The sequence below is a fragment of the Apodemus sylvaticus genome, chromosome 6 (genome assembly GCF_947179515.1).
Source record: "Apodemus sylvaticus chromosome 6, mApoSyl1.1, whole genome shotgun sequence".
NCBI lineage: Eukaryota > Metazoa > Chordata > Mammalia > Rodentia > Muridae > Apodemus > Apodemus sylvaticus.
In genome coordinates, this window is record NC_067477.1 from 77193091 (window position 1) to 77214352 (window position 21262).

Here is a 21262-nt window from a genome sequence, read left to right on the forward strand (position 1 = left end):
AGCTATAGTTTATAGATCATAATGATCAAAAAATTAAGTTTGAATTTTTCTTCCTACTGATGAGATGAAGCCCATATTATGCTCTGAAGATATATAGATTTCTTTTCTGTTAAGCAGCATATTTCTCATAATTCTATATCACAAGTTTCAAAGATGTGTTTTTGACCAGGAATCATAGGATATTTCTTTTTTCTAAGGCTTCTTTTAGTTAGTTAGTTTGTTTCCTGCATGATTTTTCTCTTTTGTCATCACCCATGGGACTCCAAAAAGCCTCAGGAGTATGCAGGCACAGACTCAAAGTCCAGCTTCATCTCCAATGTTGGGGAAAGGAACTTCACAACACTGGGCAGTGCCCTATGTTTCCCCATGCCACTAGGACAGAATCCAGGGAGAGTGATCTTCTGGGGTGTCCACATTCTAATATTTCTTTTGTTACACATGTATAAAAATTTAAACTATATAATTAAAATACTATTATATTTCCCAATTTATTTGTATTATTTATGCTTGTTTTATAAGTTTCATTAGATTATTTTCCGAGTTTTCATTAATCTTGCAAATTCTTATGGAATTAAGTTGTTGAATAAAATATATTGAAGCTAATGTGAATGACTAAATTTCCCAAGGTAATAAAAAGAAAGTAGAAAGGTTTTAAGTTTCAATTGTTTATTAACTCTCAGAAGGAAACACAAGAACAATTGTTACATATGTCTTTGGGGGTAATGGGTCCCTACTGTGAAGACTCAGAAATAGAACTATAGTAAAGAACAAATCAATCATACCTCTTTTTGATAAGAAGTTCTCATTTGCTAGCAAAACCTAACTATTGCCCTATCGGTGAACCAATTAACAAAAGAATATAGAAAATACTGTAGAAATACAAAGAAATAACATTTTATTAAAAAAATCTTATTTATACACTTTATGGTGCCCTTCACAACCAAACTTCTTCATTATGTGAATTACATTGGATGAAATATGTGTTATTATAGAAAATATCAACTCTGCATTTATTACAGCTTGGACATGTCTTTCTTATTTAAAGGATAATGGAAGTATCCCAGAGCGTAACACAATCTCACCAAGCCTTAACACTTGTTGCCTCTTCATTCTTTGTTCTGTTGTTTTTCATAGCATCTTGTTCTCTGACTCCTACTTTTATACTAGCTAAATTCCTGTGCCTGGAGACTAAATATTAGCCTGATTGAGGGTTCTTGTCTTATTCTTTGTTTGCAGGATTCTCCTGTAGGAAACCTAAATCAACATTTATGCTGATTATTCCAGATCTGTCCAAAACTTCTTGCTGAGCTTAGGACTCAGGAAGCCCAATTGCTGAGGGCTTAAGTGTTTTCCTGCACTGTTCAAAATTGAATATGTTCAATGGTGAATTTGAAATCATTTTTATCAGTTCCAAACTCTTCCTGTTCTTCTGTTCTTCAGTTCACTATATGAAACTTGATGAATTCTTTAGCTGTATTCATTATCCTTTATTGTGTTATAAACAGCCATTCTAAAGCCAAAGAAAAAATATGTACGTAAATATGTGTGATTATATATATTAAAATAATTAAAATAATAAAATATACTCATATCTATTACTACTAAGAATGTCTCATAGTTCTATGAAATGTTTACAGTGATTTAATTTTATATAACCATAAGTCTATAACATTCTGATTTTTCTTCAGTCCATCATAGGTCACATTTGCCATGGAATATGTTTACATTTCTTTGGGTATAGTCAATTTAGTGATCTTTCTAGCTTACTGTTTCATGTTCTCTGTGGTTGGTATAACATATGCTGAGATAAAAGCAGAGCTAGCAACACCCCAGAAAACAAGTACACAATTTTCTAGATGGAGTCTATTTTCATTGTTTTAATGCTATCTGGATTTTGAACTTTCTGAACTATGTTAATTGAATTTTAGGTTTTATTAGATTTCTTATCTGATGAAGTTTTAATTAAGAAATTATAATTAGAATTCATAAGTGAGTTAAATGATTCCTCTATTAGAAACTTAAAACGCAGCATATTTCTTGGCATTTCTTCTAAGATTATAAGAGATTTGAAATTTCATTTCACCAACATGGATATTATCCAAAATTCTGCTATAATAAAATATATGTCCAATTGGGGTATAAAGATAAAAGCCAATGAAATATTTCTGTATCAAAAATCAAAGATGATAAATAAGTTAAACATAATTATCATATTCTCAGTCATCATCAGAAAGCAGATTATATACAGAAAACATAGACAGAGCTACAGATCAAAACAAAGTCTAGACTTAGGACTACAACTGAACATTTTGAAGTATGACAGAAGCTGAGCAAAACCATCTAAGTGATGAGTACTGATCCTCAAAATATAAAGCATCAGTGGTTTTCAAATCAAAGAGATAGACACATCTGGAAATTTTATCATTTACCCAAGTTCGACCAGGTCAAAATTTAACCCCAATTCCATCTGTTTGTCCATAAAATATGTGCTATTTCTGTAATTATTAGAAGATGTAATTTTTGTGTGTTCAAAAATAGTTAATTGAATCCTTATTTAGAGCCACAAAAGAATACTTACAAGAACCAAATTATTAGTATTCATGCTTGAAGAGTTCATAAAGTAGGGTCTTGAAAAAGATGAAGGTAAGTATTCTTGGTAGGAAGAGTTGCAAGATAGCCATCAATATGGGTAAAGGAACACCACATACAGTAAGTAGTAACTTGTGGGTTTTTATTTCAGTATAAGTTTAAGATGGCACGATATGCCTGGCAGTGTTGGTGCATGCCCCTAATCCCAGCAGTTGGGAGGCAGAGGCAGGCAGATTTCTGAGTCCAAGGCCAGCATGGTCTACAGAGTGAGTTCTAGGACAGCCAGGGCTACACAGAGAAACCCTGTCTCGAAAAAACTCGGGGGTAAAAAAGGATGGGAAGATACATATGGCCAATTTATAAAGAGAATGAATTTGATCTTAATTCATTGTGCTATGGGGAGCCATGCCATTGTTCCAAGAGGCATAATTATTGTCATGTAATTGTATTCCTGGATGATTAGCCTGACATTAGAAAATAAAACTAATACATATGTGGGAGAGGAAATTGAAAAAACATATCATTGTATAGAGGTTATTAAAATATGTGGAGAGTGATCTGAGAAAGTTTGATAGGAACAGCAAAATGCAGGAGAGCAGATACTTCTGATTCCCTGACTACCATAAGCTTGAGGACTCATCATGGATGATACTCAAAAAATAAATTTCAGCTTGTCTTGTTGGACCAACCTGTTGTCATAGCAGTCATGAAGGAGAATCTGGAGTATTAGGAGTTGAAAGTCACATGTGGTTGCAAAACAAATTTGACATTAGCATGGACTACATGAGTCTATATCTCCCAAAAAGAAAATGACAACAGTTCAGATGGGAGTTTGAAGTATGGTTATTCTGAACCACATAGTTTTGGGAAAACAATGTTTCAATTTAGATTCAAACTGCCTATCTTCCTGTTTTCTTTTTTCATGACATAGTGTCTCACTCTAACCCAAAGTGAGCTGAGTGAAGTTTACTCTTTATCCCAGACTGTCTTCAAACTTACAGTAATCCTTTGACTTTAGCCTTCTACATGTTAGGATTAGAAGGATGAACCACCATTCTCAGCCCAAATCACTTTTAACTCATAAACACCATTGATTCTTGGCAAATATATATGGAATGATAGTTTGCACATTCTAAGTAGTGACTCATTCCTTAAAAGCACGTGGTCCTTGCTGATAGGGAACTTACCCAGCTCGATAATTAAAGATCAGGCTTTAGGTTAGATCCTACCTTTATTGGTAGAGTATTTTAAATTCTAGGCTCCTTGATTTAATCTCATTTTTAAATACATATTTCCACATTTTAGATTTGACTTAAGACTTTAGATTTATAAAAATTTTCCTGTTTTAATAAGTATATAATAATAATAATAATAATAATAATTTGCCTTAATTTTCTTGGCTGTTAACATAATATTTTGAATGAGATATTAATGTGAAATTCCTCTGGATAATAAAGAAGATTCTGTACATTTAATGATAGGAACACTTTTCTTCATGTCTCTTGGTAGTCTTCATATTGCTGCTTTTGACTTTCAGTCAGAGCTAGATAATATGAATATTTGGATATATAGGGGGGTTTTGCGGAAGACTGGTTCTTCTCTCAGCAGTGTGTCCTATGTAACAACTGTGATTACCTATTTAGACCTAAATTATACTCCAGAATCAAACGGACAAGAAGAGAACTAGGACGTAAGCATAGCCACTTTATTTCTACTAACATTCTTTAAGGCATACGAGAACTACAAAGTAAAAGTTTAATAGTGAAGCAAGCAGGTAAGCTACAGATTCTAAAGTGGAATCTCACAAAACAGATGTTTCATTTACTATGTCTGGGGGCCATAGGACAGAAAAAAATAGCATGTAGGTATTTTATGACTTTATGATGAAGAAAATAATAGTTTCCTGTGGCATGATATTAGTGTTCAAAAAGTGAAAGGCATAGGTTCAAGGGGAAGAGGCAAAGCCAGGTACCTTCATCCACAGTGATTTACTAAGCACATGAATAGCACTAAGAAAAACAGGCAGTAAACTTCCTTTAAAGATGTTTTGAACACTGACAAAACTCACAGATAATGAAAGAATAAAAGCACATGATAAATCGTGTTTCTTAGAAATGCCAAACACAAATGCATGCTACTTTTAAGCTGTAACAAGAATGGTTAATTTCTAGATATGCTTTCACTAACTTAAAACATATTCATTTCTGTAACAGATATGAGACAAATGTATATTTGAAAAGAAAAAAGAAAGAGATGAATTGGAAGGGGGCATGGTAGGAAGGACATGAAGGGAGTTGGAGGGGGAACACAGGAGTAGATATAATCATATTCCATTGTGTACAGGTATACAATTTTCAAAAATGAAAAAAAAAAGGAATGAAAATCTGTAAACTTGATTTGTGTTCAGCTAAATAATCTCCATCCTAAAAATGATTTTCTTTAATTGTTCAAGATGTTTATCATGCGAATAGTGATTCTGTGGGAATTAAACTGCTTTCTAAAAGTCTCAATAGTGAGTCTTTGTTTCTCAGTGTCATGGTGAACACTATTAAAAATAATTAAATTTTACACAAAGGCTAAGGATATTTGAAGCAATCTACAGAGACACAAGCCGATTGAAAACAAAACCAGAAGAATTTAGCTGGATCAACATTCAGACCCAGCAGAATAAAAAGGGATTGGCAATGCCTTTCCTGGTAGAGCTCTGAGAAAAGGAAGCCAAGGAGTAAATAGTAGAGGGGAGACTCAGCTGAAAGCCCTGATCATCTGCTTCCCATACTCTAACCTGAGACAGCATTTCACTCCCCTGCCTATTTTCCCCTTGATTCCTTATCTGGACTCATATATTTATTGCTACCATGAAAGATTTACACATAAACCTGTAGCCAGCACCTAGGAAAGACTAAACAAAGAAGGCTCACACACAACCAGAAAGGTTGAGACAGAGACAGCAATGGGAGACAAGGTGGCTGAAAAGAGGATGATCCTAGGCTGGTTTTTCATTTCACTTTTTCCATTGACTAAAATGACATTTTGCTCAACTCAGAGGTGAGTCCATTTTGAGAACACAGCCACATAACTCTTTTAAGTCGGAACGGCATATTCACTTTTGTTTTTATTTTGGATTACCCTGCAATCTTCTACAATTCCTTTTACAGAAAATTGTAACATCAGATCCACAATGCTCTCTTATTATAGTCAATAAAAAAAAGTATCAATGCACTGTTTGGTGACATTTTTAAAATGTAACCATGATGATTAATATTCATAGACACACAACTCTAAAAATAGAAACTGCTGTTTTCCCTCAAATTTGGAAACATGGAAGGCATTTACCTGAAGCCTCTTCAGAGGAGGCACCTCAGTTTTCAGCTTGATAATGGACTTGGAATCACACTGTGCATCTGCACGTCACTGACAAAGGAGAACATTAGAGCGTTCTCATTTCAGGATACTTCTGACTATTGCCCTTCAGAGATACTCTGGAGACAGAATAATGGTGTCTCATAATTTCAGCCAACCTAGGTATTTAGCACAGCTTCTGCTAGGCAGTAATTCACTCATATTTATTTTTCTCAGGATGCAACAGTAGTCTGAATTAAACATTATGATACATACCTGTACCAGCATAAACTATTTTTTCAAATTTTCCTAGTCAAGATTTCTTTCTCAGAGAAGAAAATTAGACAGGTGCAGCACACCAAATGAGATGAACTTTGTCCTCAAAGAAAATTGGTTTTTCCTTTTCAATTTCATTTCAAAGAGATCTGACAAGTGTGGCTTTGAACAAACTTTAACAGCACAATATCCTTTGTGTAAGTTTTCCCTTGTCAGCTTTTCCATTCCAGCAGGAACTTAGAACAAAGTGGATGCTGCCCTTTGAGTTGAGAACTTCATCAGTTGAATGAACACTAGCATAGTGCAGCAAAATTGAGGGCATACTCTCTCTTAGAATCTCAACAGTGCAGTGTCTCAACAAATATAATTTCTCTATCTACTGCAAAGGGAGACACCATGCATTTTCTTTCATACATGTTTCCTCCTTCCTGATAGCCAAACTTTTTGGCTCCTCACCCACTTGAGAGTGTACAGATTACACCATGAAGTCTCCCACTGTGTGTGAAGCAAAAGCAGATGATTGGTGATATTGTTTAATCTGGTATTAATTTGTCTCAATATGATAGGAAGCCCAATCACGAGAAATACAAAACCAGAATCACAGGTGTGTGCTAAGGGTTTTGGGTTTGCTTTGTTATATGAAAGGAAAGAAATACAATTTTCTATTTGTTTGCCTTTGTTTCAGTTTTAACCTGCTTTGTAGCTTAGTGATGATTTAAAATGAAGACTCAAGTGCAGAGGGGAGAGAAACCATAAAACCCTGCTTTCCAGAGATTCTAATCTTTATTGCACATGAGCTTGCCTGGCTCCTCACTCTTTAGAGCTTTGCATTGTGCGTGAATTGTGCGTCTCTACACTGGGAAGTGCTGCCTTGGCAGTTGATTTTTCTTTGCAGTGCCCTAACTTTCTGAAGGGATTGGGTTACAACTCCTTCATGCTATAGTTTATTTTCTCTATGCTTCGCCTGTTCCTTTCATCTCTTTTTCCCCCTTCCACATTAATATTTAAAGACTGTACTAGTGTCAAACATTCATGTAGATACAACTTAAATGCAAAGTGAATAAGGTTACAGAATAAGTCCATGCCCAATTTAATTACAGCATTTTGATTAACACAGATTGTAAGTAGTTTGAACTAAGAATTTTAAGTTGCTCGGCTTGAATAATACAAAGACTAAGTAGAGATTCAGGATAACTTTGACTCAGAAACTGCCAGAAAACACTCTGATTAACCAATTTAGATGTACTATCTAATTAAGGACCTAAATATCTTTGGGATCACAGAAATTCATGTTTATTGATAAGATAAAATATTTATTACTCAGCGAGCTGAATTAGCAAAAAGTGAAACTCTAATCAGTTGCTAAGTTCCAGAAAAAAAAAAAAGAATAAGGTTGGTTCAAGTTGAGTATATGATACTTATGAGCAGAGCTGGATTATTTATTCAGAAGTCACACTGCTAGAAAACTATATTCTTTAAAACTTGTGTTGATGAAGTCTGTGACCAAATTTCTAAACTGGTTCAATGGATAATGACTGTGCATGGCAGTCTCTAATTGAGAATAATGACTAGGCAAAGAGGAGCAGGCACAGAGAAGAGATCTTAAAACTCCAAGGACAAGGGCGAAGGACCCTGTGACTTTCACACTCATTAAATATATTTAGCAGAGAAAATGTTTACTTGTTTTCTTTTTTGTGACTCTAAGCTTTTTTTTAATTTTAAAATAACAACTATACAAATTGCAAATATAAGGGAATGGAGAAACACCTCAAGCATCTCTAAGGTACTTCCAAGATTCTGCAACCCGAGCATTCAGAGAAAGCAAAGAGTGAGCTTCCCAATCCAGAAGCCAACAGCAATGTAGAGGTGACTGATACCTCATTATTAGGTTTAGTTCTTAAATGATTCCTTGAGGCATTTCCACAGGAGAAAAAAGCAGGCTTAAATTCTGTGAAGTTTGAATGCAAGAAGTAAATTAATTGCTGTTCTAAGAGATGTTCTTCACTTTGAAAATGTTTATAAATTATATATATATATATATATATATATATATATATATATAAATTTAATACATCAATCATAACCTCTGATTAAATGAAATGGCAAGAAAGGGGAGTCTCAATCAAAACAAGCTTACATTTCATTGCTTTTTCAAGGTCAGTGTCTTACCAGATGAGATTGACCAAATAACACCATCTAACTGTTGGCAATTTTATTCAAATAATAATTTAAAAATTGAAACACACACACACACAAGCTCCAGTCTAACAATCAAAAGTAAAGTCTTACACTTTGTTTAGACAAGCCTTCTGCTTTGATTTATACAGTCATTCTGATATCTATTTTATTTCAGAGTAAAACAGTGTGTGGGTATGTGGAGGAGGGCTGTGGATGGGTGTGATTTTCTAGATTGCTCTTCAACAATTGATGTAGTCTCTCATTGGATCCAGAGCTTGCTAATTATAGTTGGTTTTGACAGCTAGACTACCCCTGGATTCCCCAGTTCTTATTTCCCAAGTTTCACAGGTAGCTGTCACACTTATTATTCTTGTACATGAATGCTATGGACCTGAACTGTGATCCTCACAATTGCATGCTAAGCCAGATACTTGTACCCAAGCAATGGAGAGAAGCAGCTGACCCCTGTAGTTGAATTAGGGGAAAGCTGGAAGATGCTGAGGAAGAGGGCAACCCTGTAGGAGGACCAGCAGTCTCAATTTATTTGGGCCCCTGAGATCTCTCAGACATTGGACCACCAACCAGTCAGCATACACCAGCTGATATGAGGCTCCCAGTACATATCCAGCAGAGGACTGCCGGGTCTGGGTTCAGTCAGAGGAGATGCACCTAATCCTCAAGAGACTTGGGGGCCCAGGAAGCTTAGAGATCTGGTGGGATGGGGGTGGAGAATGTGGGTGAGGATATTTTTATGGCGACAGGGGAGCAGAGATGAGGTATGGAATGTGGAACAGTTGGAGGGTGGACTGGGAGGGGAATAAAATATGGGGTTTAAAATATAGACATAAATTAAGAAATAATACATAAATAAATAAATATCAAAAAAGAGAAGAAAACTCTGGAAAAAAGAGTAGAATGGAAAGGGGAGAGGAGAGTACAAGATCTTGCTTAGCCTGGTAATGTTCTGATTTTCATTTACTCTTTACACTAATATTTAGTCGTAAGAAAATAGCTCCTAACAGTTCAGAAGAGGGATCTTGAATCATTAAAATTAATAAAAGGTAGATTATCAAAATGCCTCATTTATTTATTTACTTTCTTAAATTTGTGACACTCCATGCCTACATAGAATTGTTTATACCAAAAAAAAAAAAAATAAATCATCAGACTACTATCGTTAGAGCAGCAAGTTCTCTTGTTGTCTTCCTGAAATGGCACTGGAGATGCTTAACTCAGAAGCTTAACTGCTTTGCTTATGTTTTAAAACTCTTTTAACTGCAATTCCTGCACATAGAGAAAACAGAGATTTGTTCATGTCTCTGTTTGTATATATTATGAAAATCCTTTATACATTTCCATACTTAATTTATGCTTATGCTTGTAACTCCAACACATGTGAGGCTGAAGCAGGAAGGTGGAAATATGAGCATGATGGAAGCCTTGTCTGTATACTGAGTATCAATCTAGTTTTGGCTACAAAGGGTATGTATATTTCTAGGGGGACCTCATAGAACTTTGAAGTGTCATAGAAAGCACCTGACATAGGGCTGCTTGTCTCAGTATTTCCAGCAACACCCGTGCTCTCTAGGACCAGGAGTGAAATACAGCCGCTCTTTAAGGGAAAAAGTGCCTGCTGTCCACCTGAACATTAAGGTTTAAATATGGCTCTAGGTTTGGGTTTCTTTTGCTTGTATGCGAATGTCCTGAAGCAACTAAACACTTGAATGTCACTACAAATATCTCCTTACCTGTAAATAAGAATTATGATATTTTGCAATCCCAGCATTGTTAAAAGAGCAATGGTGTGCCAATTAAATACTTCATAAATTATGACATGTTATATGACAATATTTGTTACTAATGTCTCATTTCAGTAACCTCTTTCACTTTAGTACAATAGCAGTAGTTTGTGGAAACCCAATTTCCCTTGCAGAATAAAATCTTGATTATAAGCATACCACTTTTTAAATTGCAGTGACAGAACTCAGGAGAAATATGAACAATAAGTGATTGGAAAAGACTAAAGTCTTAATTACTAAAACTCAAAATCAAATGCCAATATTACTAAACCTGCTATATGGGATGCCTTTTGAAGTTCAAAGCACTGAGAGTGAGGCCAGCACTACATTGTGGTCTGGAAAGAATAGATATTAGTGAAAGGTTCTTATAAATCTGTATAGTCATCTGTACTAAGAGTCATAAAAGTCTTCAGTGTAGACTTGATATACTTACTTCAAGTTTGAAAATAGATTAAAATCTATTTTTAAGTCCATGGAATGTTAATCTAAAATAGTTTATGTATAAAGTGTCTATTAGAGAATTAGTGTCATAATGTGCTTTCAATGCTGCCATGAATAGATTATGAGAGCTAGTAAGTAAGAAACGGTTCATAACAGTATGGAAGAAGCAATAATATCTTCAGCAGAGCTCTACCCTTGGATTTTCAGTTCAATGAGTGTACTAGGGTTCTCTAGAGTCACAAAACTTACGGAATGCATCTCTCTCATATGTTATCAGTTCTGATAGAAGCAAATAAAAGATTCTATGCATTTCCAGCTCTATTATAATGTGTGATGAGAAGACTGACAGAGAAAGCAAAAATTGACTATGTGATTACATGCACTGCTTTACTGGAATGACTTAAAGGCTTCGGTCCAACTAATCCAACAATCCCAGTTATGAATGAACAGTCCAAGAATCTGGTAGTTGCTCAGTCCCACAAAGCTGAGTGTCTCAGTTGGTTTTCTATGTAAGTTGAAATCTCACATAAGTTTACTCCAACGGATGTGCTGGCAAAGTAAGTGCAAGCAGTCAAAGAGTTAACAACACCATTCTTCTTATATTGTCCTCACAAAATCCTCCAGGAGAAGTTCTGCTCCAGATTAAAGGTGGGCCTTCAGATCTGAATTAAAGCATGTATTGATATGGATCAAAAGTGTATGGGTCACCTCACCTCAAGATCTAGATTAAAAAACTTGTGTCTTCTTGTCTTAAGATCCAGATTACTGATTAGCCCTCCATTTCTGTACTACATGTTATTCCAGATATAGTCAAGTTGACCACCAAGAATAGCCATCACAGTAAGCAAAAACAAAAAGATATACAGAAGAATGAACTTTGTAAAACAAGGAGTCCTTAGGAGCAGTAGAACATCAAAGGTTCGCAATATACACTTTCAGAAATTTATCTTAATCAGAGATTCACAGACAGATAACTTACATTTCATGATTAAAGAAAGAAACCACCTAAGTTGTTAGGTGTACTAGAAGCTAATAAAGGATTATATACATTTATGAGCTTTATTATAATGTGTAATGGCAGTATTGATAAAGAAAGTAAAAAAAATTAACTATATGATTAGATAATATAAAAATTTGGGAAAAACATAAAAATCACTATAAAAATTTAATTAAGCAATGGATCCAATAAAATATACAAACTCTTAATTGCATTATTAGCTAGTAAATTACTTAAATACTATCAGGAGATTTTATTTTTATATTTAATATTTCTGCTCCTAAATGGCTGTCATTGGACTGATCGGAAGAGTCACTGTCCCACTGTAAGTGCATGAAACTCCTAGACAACCAGAGCTACTGACCTCTGAATTTATGTCTTAAAGAGTAGAACGAAATGCAGCTATTTTGTAGGTATGCATAGGAAAGCATGCTGTGGTTTTCTCTTTTGCAAAAGAGATAAGAAGACAATTCAAAGACTGAAAAGTAGGGGGTCAACCAAAGGATAAATTTTTTTCTTACCTCGTGTGAATTTTTGGCAAGAAAAACAGAAAGAGGGGCCATAAAAGGACATTTAAAGAATGGCTAGTATAGATAATGCCCATCTCTAGCAGAAATTAATTTGATAAATCAAAAAGTTACAAGATGTCAATATTAGAAAATCTGAAAATATCTGAAATTCTTATTTGAACAAAAGCTAGTTAAGGATTTAGATTTTGTGTTGATTTTTACTGTATTTGACTGTGTTTTTTCATAACCCAGTAATTTTCTTTGTGGACTAATATGTCAATGTAAGGTTTGGCAATTTGTAAAAACAAGGTTTTTTTTTCCTAATCAAATCAAAAAGCCCCCACAGGAGTCATTGTAGTCTATTGGTTTAAATATGTTTTCAATCATCTGCTTCTTTAAAAGGTTTATTATTTACTAACAGGTATTAATGGTTTCATCAAATTTAATTTAGTTCATCTAGTCATTATGTATTTAGGGATTGTCCTGAATTTCAAAATATCCCTTGGGGATTCTGTACAAAATACCAAGAGTGAGGAAGATTGCTTAAAATTCCTGTATATGGGATAAGACGCACCTTTGCTCCCTAGGGAAGATCAGCAATGTGATTCTTGGTCCAGTATTACTCAAGCAAAACCAACAGATTCTTGGTATAGATGACTGGGCAGCACTGGCAGGAGTCTTCTCTAAGTAAACAGTGAACAATGCTCTTGCTCATTAATGGGGCTGTAAGTAAGCACAGGGGTGCACAGTTTCCTCTATTAGACTTCCTACCAGGTGCCTAACAAAGAGCTTACAAAGCACCATATTCTGGGGACCCTACAACTAGGAGGAGCTAGGATCTGGTGATCCCTATGCCCCCTGACTTTAATCTAAGATTAAACTCCATTTTTCATCTTCCATTTTAAGATAAAACCAAAAGATAAACTCTGATTTTTAAAAAGAAATATGTATTGCTAATTGAATTGAATTATATTTTTTGCCAAAGTTTTATTTCTCTCTCTCTGTGTGTGTGATGTGTGGTTTTCAGAGGACAAACATTAGCATTCAATTCATTCTTTCAACCATCTTGGTTCTGGGGATTTAACTCAGGTCATCAAACTAGTTTAAAAATAACTTTCACTCATTGAGCCAACTCACAAGCCCTAATTTTTTTCTTATGTCAATAAAAAAGACTGTTTGGTAAAGAAATTATTGCATTGGATATGTTTTTATATATGTGCCCATCTCAATACAAGGTGCCATTAAACACAAACTCAGAGAAATGATTATGAATGCATATTAAAGAGAAAGATGCCTCTAAAAGACTAAACAGGCATTAAATGACACCCGTATTCAGGGTGCTTGTCACTCAGTTAACTAACTAATGTTGCTTACTGGAATCTTCCATGAAAGACAGGTCAGGATAGGAATGCTTGAAAAGTCTCTGTGTCCAGTATCATGACAGTCTTCCTTAACAGAAATAGATGTTTTCCTACTATTTGCTAGACTTAAAATATTCTCACTGGAGCTGAAGAAGGAAATAGCAAGATCAGAGATCTTAACCATCAACCTGAAGCTTGGTAAAGAGGCATTAGCTGGTGAAGGAAGTCAATAGCAGGAATGCCTTGAAGCAGGGAGCCTTAATCAAAACCAAGGTGACCAGAAGCTGTTTGCACAGATACTGAAGCTTGCCAGGGGAGGCATGGGTGCACAGACTGTTCAGGTCCTGAGAGAGCTTCTCTAAGCCACCCAACCTGCCTTTAAAGCCATACTTTAAATAAAAACCTCAAGGAGTTATGAATGAGTTTCTTGAAAAAAGACAGATGCTTAATTTTCTGTAGTCTTCATTTTTCTTTTGTCCCAGACAATTTCAGATACCATTCCCAGATTTTTCTCTCTATGTGCAAAAACTAAGGCTTTGTGCACTCTGTTACTATGGAAACAGGAGAGAGAGAGAGAGAGAGAGAGAGAGAGAGAGAGAGAGAGAGAGAGAGAGAGAGAGAGAGAGAGAGAGAGACAGTTTATGTATTTCAAAAGCTGTCAGCCCATATACTGTGGATTGTGACAACTAAACCTGAGCAGGAACAATTCTTCCTCTAGTCCTCATGCCTGACACCACAACATTTATTTCTTATACACATGTGATTCACTTAGGAATATTAAGGATCTACTTATGTAGCTTTCTAGCCATCCATTTTATACTTAATGTTGTGTCCAGATGAGAGAGCAGCATTGGTGACACAGTTAAAAAATGTTCTTAATAAGCACTTATTAAATCAAAATGAAAACAGAGTTAGCAGGCATCACAACTCAATCTATTCCACAAATAAAAAAAGATTGAAACTCTATTAATTTCAAAACAGATCTGAATGTTGCCTGACTTATATTTCATAGAAATGTAATGTCTGCTATACCCTCTTCAGCTCTCTAATAAAAGAGCTATTTTGAAATTACAAAATACACTGTGTTCTCCCCCAGAGAACTTGATTCAATAGCTTATTGATTTTTCCTGGCATCCTTAGTCTGGTGTGAAGGGGCTTTTAGGCTCCTGAACCTGGAAGGAGAGAGATTGTTTGTAATTGCCTTGGATTCTGCACAGCAGCGCTCCCTCCCACACCCACAACCCAGTGTCTTGATTATAGTCCAGCCCATTAAGTGCTTGCCTTCCTACGATTCTCAGTTGCTTTCCAACATTTCCCAATATTTTCAAGAAAATGACTGCCATTGTGAGGTCATTTTCATCAAGTTTAAATGATGCAGTTAAGTGGACCAGGAAAAATGAATCAGGACTTCAACCTTCAAATCTAGAGTACTCTTCAGTAGTTAAAGTATCTACTAGGTTCTCTGCTTATAATACCTGCTTCCCTGATCTTTACATGATGTACTTGAGCCTGAAACCAGGCTCTCATTCCAAATGTTTGTGTCTCTCTGTTCATGAGTACACATGAACTGTCATTGACCTGTGAATAAAAGGATAAGGGACAGACAAATACGAAAATAATGAAGAGCTGCTGTGGTACTCGGTTTAAACTCTTATTTCTCTTCTCTTTCCTTCATTTTACCCCATTCACAAAAACAAAATCCTTTTATTATAGAAAGAAGGAAGAAAAGATCATTTTATATTAGACCAGCTTTCTCTAAGTGTGAAGCAATTTACCCAGTTTTTTTAAAAGTAGTCACAGAAAAAGAAAAGTTATCCTAATCAATAAAAGTAAAGAAAGTTAAATGTTAGAAAAAATAGTCACAGAAGAATTAGGACCATCCAATTTTAATTATTCTGTAATTTCTGATAAATGAAAAAATAGAACTTCCTTTCTCCCAGTGAACCCACAGCATTGAATTGCCCTTCTCTCACAAACATTTACCCTGACTTGGTAATGTTAAACTTAAATCTCCTCTTAAATTTATAGGAGTAAACAAACCCAAAGAAACCCATCAATTGAGCTCACCAAAGCAATTGACAATGTCTGATACAGTCATTAAGTGTAGTAGAAAAGTCTTGCTAATTTTAGTTTTCCTTACATATATCATATGTGACCCTTATAGTCTGGTAGAAATTTTGTAAAGTGTCAGTGGGTTCTCTTATCAGTGGCCTTATTCTCTGTTTAGATGTTTGCCATTAGTTGCAAAAGAATATTAAGGGGACATTCATCAAACTTCCAGATTATGTGTGCCCAGAAGATTTGAATATTTATTGAATAGTAAAATCAAAAACTCCTGTGCCCACAAATATAAGACAATAGTCAGAGACATTGAAACTAAATTTTACAGATATAGAAATACCTAATTTTAGTTTAGAAAAACTTAGAAATAGTTGTAAAATAACAACTTGGATAGTTGTGAATGTTATTTTTATAGATTTTTTGTAGCAATAACATCAATAAGAATCTGCCATGTATTTCATTTTATGAAAGATCATACATGGCCTTGAGCATCATTCTCAAACTGTAATTATAAGACTGCAAATAACAAAGGTGCTTGATCAGAGAGCCTTAAACACTCACACCTATTTTATCTTAAAAATAACATGTTTTTCTTGAGACAGCATCTAATGGGGAAGAAACAGAGAAGAGAGAGTTTATTACATAAAATTGAGAAAAATCTCTTAGAACTATTAGATTTGTATCTCAGCAGAGTGCCAATAGTTTGAATAGCATATCTAGAGTACAAAATCATGTTTATAAAGATCAATGTCTGTCTTGGTTATGGCTTCTCTTGCTGTGAAGAGATACCATGACCAGTACAATTTTTATTAGAAAACATTTCATTTAGGCTGGCTTATATTTCAGAGGTTTAGTCCACTATCATCATGGTGGAAATCGTCATGGCACACAGGCAGACATGATCCTGGAGAAGTAGCTGTAAGTTCTACATAAGGACTGGCAGGCAGTAGAAAGAAAATGAGACATTGGTCCTGGCTTTAGAATATGAGACCTCAAATCTCACTCAACAGTGGCATACTTCCTCCAACAAAGCCATATCTACTTCAAAAATGTCATATCTCCTAATAGGGTCACTCTTTATGAGCCTATGGTGAACATTTTTTATTCAAACCATTACAGTATCTCAGGGCTGAAGAGATTTGTCAATGCCTAGGAACAGCAGATGCTCCTCTAGTGTTCTTTCCAGGTTCAAGTCCTAGTACTGACATGGTCCTGTTTTACTTCCACAGATACTGTATGTTTTTGCATGAGGGCATGCAGGCAAAACCTATCCTTTTTAAAATGAGGTACTTATTGTGGATAATAGAGGGAGGTTAATAAAGAAGGAGAGGGATAGAAGGAGTGAGGGGGACAAATAACACTAAAGATGCTTAATGAAGTCGTAAGAAATCATATTGTTCTATACATACATATAAACTACATGCCATGTATGATGATATTCATGTGTATGCACACATATACACATACATATATGTATGTATGTATGTTTCTATATACATATATATATATATACATATATATGTATATATATATATATATATATATATATATATAGAGAGAGAGAGAGAGAGAGAGAGTTATTAAATGAAGTCATGCCATTTGAGGCTTTCATATTCTCACCAAGAGCCATATACCATCTAACAAAATACTACAGTACTAGATATGAAAAAGATCCTTCTGAGTTATTCATTGGGGGAGCAAAAGAGACTTTCCAAAAACATAGGCTATTGTTACTGAATCCCAGATGTTAAATGCAAGTTCCTATTAATAATTACACCACTGCAGACATTGTGTCTTTTGTGGGGAGCAGCTTTTATAATACTGGAAGATTTAATGTAAGCAACCAAGGGAAGAAAATGCTCAATAGTCCTACTCTTTGCCTTACTTTTCTATTGCTGTGATAAAACACCATAATGAAAGCCACTTAAGAAAAAAAGTGTTCAATTCATGCTACATTTTTAGAGGTTAAAGTCCATAGCAGAAGGAACAATGCCCTAACAGCAGCAACAGCTGAGAGCTCCCACCTTAATCTGCAAGTTGGGGGCACTGAGGAAGATAGTATGATGAGTCATTTGGAATCTCACTCCTCAGTGACATACTTTCTTCTGGCATGTCCCAAACTTTTCTACCAATGTAGAAAAGTAATTCTAATACATTAGCCTATGGAAACCATTCTCATTTAAATCACCATACCATTGCAAAATAGCACTAGTCAAAATGCCACGAACAACTGACTATAATGTTGTCCAGCCCCAATTGGTACACAACTCTTGAAACAAAGACAAAAGAACCATCAATGATGAGGGGGAGGAAAGATTGGTATAACCAGAAGACGAAGGAGTCTTCATGCTTCTGGGTCGAAAGGAAAACTGTATTCATGCAATCTCAACAATATGACTGGCTTAAACAACATCGAAAAATTTACTGACCCAACAGACATGCCAGTATGGTTGAAAAAAATCACAGGGGGGCCTTACCCTAGATGAAGAGCAACAACTAAAATCTGCTGAGAAAGAGAGAAAATTAGTTTTCCCTAGAATGAATAGGCTAAATTGTTATCTATTTTTATGTGGTCAATTCTCCCATTGAGAAGCACTTGTATGTGAAGCACAGGAGAGGTACATAAAGATAGAGAAAGACTGGAGGAAGGAGAGGGGGAAGGAGATGATGTGGATATTAACTTTTAAGATTTAGATATGTGTGTTTCATTTACAATATCCACAGCCCTATATTCTTACTTTTAAAAATCACCAGAGGTAGCTGGGCGGTGGTGGCACACGCCTGTAATTCCAGCACTCTGGGAGGCAGAGGCAGGCAGATTTCTGAGTTCGAGGCCAGCCTGGTCTACAGAGTGAGTTCCAGGATAGCCAGAGCTATACAGAGAAACCCTGTCTCGAAAAAACCAAATCCAAAAAAAAAAAAAAAAAAAAAAAATCACCAGAGGTGCTAAAGAACATTTTTTTTTTTTTTTTTTTTGCGTATAGTATCATAACTAACTATGAGAAATTAATGCTGAGAATTTAGGAAAATATTTCCCTCTAATTCATTTAAATTTATTCTACTATGTGTGTCTGGTGGTGAAGAATATACCTACAAGTCTACTGATACCTTTGGCAGCTATGAAGATCCACCATAAGGACTACAATGTCCTTGTTTTATTTTATTTTTTTGCATTATCTTCAAAGCCAATGGGGAAATGAGAAGAACGTATATGTATTTTTATGGAAATGCTGTTAGGCCTTCATACCTGAAAGCCCATCAAGGGTCTACATACCCTGAAAAATCTCTCACATTCCTAAGAAGTCCAATGTTTATCATGGAAGCAATGTAGAATCCAATGGGTATGTTAATTACTGAAAAGAATAACTATGGTCATCTTGCAACTCAATTTTAAAGTTGCACACAGTTATCATCAATTTCTAATCAAATATCACTAAGTTTTAGCCTATTATTAATTATATTTGTTTTACAAATGAGGGATACATGTGATATAAACACAGAATAAAATGCTTGCCCAATCTCACAAAATCAGTGAAGGCAGGGCCCATACTTTTTTTTCAAACCCTTTCCTAACTAAAGACAGACATGCTTTGGGATTAACTCAAGATATCAAAGGTAAGTTAATATTAAGAATAGTGGCTGACTCAAAGGGAGGGACCTTAGATAAAATGCCCAACAGTAAAAAGAGGGAACTTATAGAGCCCACCTCCAACAGGAAGATGGGGCATCAAGTGAGGGAGGGGTTACCATCACACAGTCACAACTCTGACCCATGCTTATTCCTGTCTGAAAGAATTGCATGGATGAAAATGGAGAGGAGCTTGAGGAAAAGAAGGTCCAGCCACAGGCTCATCCAGTTCAAGGAGAGGTCCCAAGGCCTGACACTATCATTGAGGCTATAGAGCGCTCACAATGAGGGACCTATCATGACTGTACACTGGAAGAACCACCAAGCAACTGAAAGAGTCAGATGCAGATATTTGTATACAACCAATGGACTGAAGCAGCTGACCACTTTTGTTGAATTAGGGAAGGCTGAAAGAAACTGAGGAGACGGGAAACCCTGTAGGAGGACCAGCAATCTCAGTCTGGAACCCTGTGCTTTCTCAAACATTGGACCACCAACCAGGCAGCATACATCAGCTGATATGAGGCCCCCAACACACATACAGTACAGGACTGCCTGGTCTGTGTTCATTCAGAGATGATGCACCTAACCTTCAAGAGATTGGAGGCCCCAGGGAGTTTAGAGGTCAGATGGGGTGGCGGGTGGGGACATCCACGTGGAGATAGTGTGTGGAGAGGAGGTATGGGATGTGGAACAGTCAGAGGTTAGACAGGGGTAGGGGGGATAAAATATGGAGTGTAAAAACTAATTAATTTATTTATTTTAAAAAAGAATAGTGTCTGAAAAGTTACCAAGCCTATATTTGCCTGAAGGAACACCTCTATCCTGTCCCAAAATTAAAGTTTTAATTATCCTAGTGTAGCTTGGTACTTCTACACATCTGTGGTTTCTTAATTCTTGTTTTATTTAATATAGTAAATTAAAATAATGATATATATTTCTTTATCCTTGTTGCTTGCTTTGTGGATGATCCCTTGAAATGAGCATAGTTACTGAAATTCATTCAGCCATAGGAAAGACATATCCATATGTCTGGTTAATATACTATAGTCAAAAGATGGTATCTACTATACACAGGAAGAAAAGATATCTTACATGATAAGCTTTGTATGACTCCAAGAGGTCTAGATTGTTCCAGAGAGTGTTTTCCTCATACAAATGCTCATATCCCAAATATTTATCACCATTATGTACCTAACATAATTTAATTTTCCATATATTTTGGTATTGAGAATTTTAGCTTCAAAAAAAATCTGCTAAAAGTCAGAGAAAATTACTGCACATTCAGTATCTATGTTCTTTTTTCTGTTAAATTTGTCCCCTTTTCTCAAACCTTTCCCCAACGCCAAGTCTAGCAATTTCTTCTGCAAGTATAGCACTCCATCTTGTTTGATATATTTCTTTCATCTGATTTCAAAGAAGGAAGCGAAGTTCAGAGGTGCTGAGGTACCTACTCATAGTTATTTGTATCTTAAGTTGTATGTTAGCCAGAGTTTTTATCTAAGACCTCTAACACCAACTCACCAAATAGGAGAACAGAGGAATTAATGTCCAAGCAGCAAGCATATGACATTCTACATTGTAGGCACACCTTAATCCCTATGAATGGAACAGTATGTACTGCAATACAGAATGACGGCATGTTATATCCAAATGCCCACATATTCATAAATCAGAAGTACCTTGAGGTCATCAAAACTAACTTTTGCACAATCTCGGTGATTTATTTCCTTCCAAATTATAGTTACAGTCTTATAGATGGCACAGAGAAAGCTGCAGACAAATTCTGCCATTCCTTTCTATATGGTTTAGCATAGATTTCTCTTCTGTCGAGCCCTGAGGTTGCTTCAATATTCTTCTCAACACAGGACTCCAAACAGCTACTTCCAATTGATTACAATTAACAATTTAAGATGAAAGCAGTTTTCTTCTCTTATTTAAAGAGAGCCTTTGTCTGTGTAAGCAACTTGGGTACAGGATTTGGTTTACAAGATTAATACATCAGAGTACCACATCCATTGTTTATAGATGTTTGAAATCTCATAGGTTTTTATTATTATGCTATTATACATTTTATTATT

At 35.5% G+C, this 21262-nt stretch overlaps 1 non-coding gene across 1 annotated transcript; it reads right to left on the reverse strand.

Annotated features, from left to right (window-relative positions):
- Nucleotides 1–215: 215 nt before the first annotated feature.
- On the reverse strand, nucleotides 216–419 carry LOC127688105 (small nucleolar RNA SNORA73 family). The gene has a single exon (XR_007978559.1). It is a non-coding gene; the product is annotated as a small nucleolar RNA SNORA73 family (small nucleolar RNA).
- Nucleotides 420–21262: the final 20843 nt, after the last annotated feature.